At 40.9% G+C, this 3,525-nt stretch overlaps 1 pseudogene; it reads left to right on the top strand.

The window, feature by feature from the left end:
• Positions 1 to 2,317, top strand: part of LOC107584627 (rhotekin-like) — a 15,558-nt pseudogene extending 13,241 nt beyond the window's left edge.
• Positions 2,318 to 3,525: the final 1,208 nt, after the last annotated feature.

Below are 3,525 nucleotides of genomic sequence, written 5' to 3' on the forward strand. Positions count from 1 at the left end.
GGTTTGACGGGGGCCTGGACGGGTGGGGCGGCCTGCCTACGCCCAGCTCCACGGCCCTGCTTGCTGGAGGCTGCTGTGGATGCGGCGCGGGAGCAGGGTCGGACGCAGGGGGCCACCCTCGGCGACGAGCAGACTGGGGTGCTGCAGCCGGCGGAAGGGTGGAGGCAGCAGCTGCCCGCCGGGGCAGGGTGTGGCGACCCGCCTCAGTCTGCGTGGTATGCAAACAACACTGTCTCTGATTTGCTGTGTGTGTTTCCTGCAGTCACAGATAGACTTACTCTTAAAATCGGCATGAAATCAAAATTGACAATTCTTATTTTTTTATGGAATATTGCAGTTTATTATAAATAATTTATCCGTGCACTTCATTATTTTTTTTAACTCATGTGCCCTCCTAATCTTTAATCAAAAACGCTAAACTCCCCTCCCCCATAAAACGACTCCTCTACTCTTCCGGTCATGAGCTATGGCACAAGGGCGGAGCTATCTGGAACTGCCAACAGAGATATCAGTGACGTTTGAAATAAACGACAGGGGGAAAAGCTGAAGCTGATGCTTCACTTTATAGCACTAACACCAGTCATAAGGGAGTACGTTACCCTTAAATATTGAAAAGATATTAGGATATTACGACACCATTACTCCTAGAACATCGCAAACTAATTTTTTTTTTCATGAATATGACAACCTTCTGGAGGCTCAGTCATTCAAGCAGTCTCTCTCTCGCGCACGCTGTTTAGGCATGTTTTGTGCCATTGATCGTTGTTGTCATCCTCAATAAAAAAAAAAATGTATTCATGCTTGGGTGTCGGCGCCAAAAACGCCCCAACTTCCAACGATCCAATCAATTCCCGAAGGATGAAATCCCACACTCTCATTTCAGATGCCGTTGCACTCGGATATACGTCACAGCAGAGAAGAAAAGACAATCACAACTTCCGTTTCATGCCGACTTTAAAGATGCCGGTTCAGTACCTACAGGCCTAATTCTAAAACAGAGATAGGATCCCAGACCTGCTCTGTTCCCATAATGAGACTAGTTTTCTTAACTCCAACCTTAAAGTTGTGTTGGATAAAATGTAGTCTTTCACTTTCTGGGGGTGTGTACTTGGCTGTGTATGTATTGCTTTTTTCTCTTTGCTTTTTGTCCTCATAGTTGCTGACGTGCAATCGCTGGTATGTCCATACGGAAATCCTAAAAAACAACAACAAAAAAATCACAGCAGTGTCCTTCGTCAAATTGCAGATTTCCTTATTGTAGGGACTGAAGAACAAAATTCCCTTTTTGACATGTGTGGTATGCAAACAACACTGTCTCTGATTTGCTGTGTGTGTTTCCTGCAGTCACAGATAGACTTACTCTTAAAATCGGCATGAAATCAAAATTGACAATTCTTATTTTTTTATGGAATATTGCAGTTTATTATAAATAATTTATCCGTGCACTTCATTATTTTTTTAAACTCATGTGCCCTCCTAATCTTTAATCAAAAACGCTAAACTCCCCTCCCCCATAAAACGACTCCTCTACTCTTCCGGTCACGAGCTATGGCGCAAGGGCGGAGCTATCTGGAACTGCCAACAGAGATATCAGTGACGTTTGAAATAAACGACAGGGGGAAAAGCTGAAGCTGATGCTTCACTTTATAGCACTAACACCAGTCATAAGGGAGTACGTTACCCTTAAATATTGAAAAGATATTAGGATATTACGACACCATTACTCCTAGAACATCGCAAACTAATTTTTTTTTTCATGAATATGACAACCTTCTGGAGGCTCAGTCATTCAAGCAGTCTCTCTCTCGCGCACGCTGTTTAGGCATGTTTTGTGCCATTGATCGTTGTCGTCATCCTCAATAAAAAAAAAGCATTTTTATTCATGCTTGGGTGTCGGCGCCAAAAACGCCCCAACTTCCAACGATCCAATCAATTCCCGAAGGATGAAATCCCGCACTCTCATTTCAGATGCCGTTGCACTCGGATATACGTCACAGCAGAGAAGAAAAGACAATCACAACTTCCGTTTCATGCCGACTTTAAAGATGCCGGTTCAGTACCTACAGGCCTAATTCTAAAACAGAGATAGGATCCCAGACCTGCTCTGTTCCCATAATGAGACTAGTTTTCTTAACTCCAACCTTAAAGTTGTGTTGGATAAAATGTAGTCTTTCACTTTCTGGGGGTGTGTACTTGGCTGTGTATGTATTGCTTTTTTCTCTTTGCTTTTTGTCCTCATAGTTTTGGTTATACTTGGAATGACAGAATGAGAAGTTGTCTTGTAATTCTGCTTTTCCCTCTTCAGAAATTCAGGTGAATTTTTTATATGAACTTATGAAACTGTATTAGGCAAGTTAGCTAGGCTAACCAAGTTAGCACCGTACAGACAAGTTAGCAAGGCAAATGTTAAGAATTGCTTTTTTAAATGCAACTAAGCATTAATCCATACCATAATTGAGATTTATTATATTTAGAAAGAAATTACAAAAAGATGGGTCTCTTTTGGTTTACAAAAAAAGATCAGTTTATTCACAATTCATTGCTTGTCAATTTGATTTAAAGTGATTTTTTATAATTTTTGATTCAGCAACTTTATAAACTTCATTCATAAGAAATCTTCCTCAAATGTATCTTAGGCAAAACAAAGAACAATGACGGACTTACTCAGCACAGCATTGCCTACATTCCTAAACATATAGGCCATTTGAAATACAACAAAGAGTGAGTGATCAGGAGCACTAACACCAGTCATAAGGGAGTACGTTACCCTTAAATATTGAAAAGATATTAGGATATTACGACACCATTACTCCTAGAACATCGCAAACTAATTTTTTTTTTTCATGAATATGACAACCTTCTGGAGGCTCAGTCATTCAAGCAGTCTCTCTCTCGCGCACACTGTTTAGGCATGTTTTGTGCCATTGATCGTTGTCGTCATCCTCAATAAAAAAAAAGCATTTTTATTCATGCTTGGGTGTCGGCGCCAAAAACGCCCCAACTTCCAACGATCCAATCAATTCCCGAAGGATGAAATCCCGCACTCTCATTTCAGATGCCGTTGCACTCGGATATACGTCACAGCAGAGAAGAAAAGACAATCACAACTTCCGTTTCATGCCGACTTTAAAGATGCCGGTTCAGTACCTACAGGCCTAATTCTAAAACAGAGATAGGATCCCAGACCTGCTCTGTTCCCATAATGAGACTAGTTTTCTTAACTCCAACCTTAAAGTTGTGTTGGATAAAATGTAGTCTTTCACTTTCTGGGGGTGTGTACTTGGCTGTGTATGTATTGCTTTTTTCTCTTTGCTTTTTGTCCTCATAGTTTTGGTTATACTTGGAATGACAGAATGAGAAGTTGTCTTGTAATTCTGCTTTTCCCTCTTCAGAAATTCAGGTGAATTTTTTATATGAACTTATGAAACTGTAATGTTTATTGTTTCATCAGCTCCAGGTGTTTGTCATCTTCCACTCATCAAGTCCTGTGTTTATATAGTGGTCCCTGTGTTGAATTCCTTTGTC

This window comes from Sinocyclocheilus grahami, unplaced genomic scaffold (assembly GCF_001515645.1).
Source record: "Sinocyclocheilus grahami isolate Dianchi unplaced genomic scaffold, SAMN03320097.WGS_v1.1 scaffold61.1, whole genome shotgun sequence".
Taxonomy (NCBI): domain Eukaryota; kingdom Metazoa; phylum Chordata; class Actinopteri; order Cypriniformes; family Cyprinidae; genus Sinocyclocheilus; species Sinocyclocheilus grahami.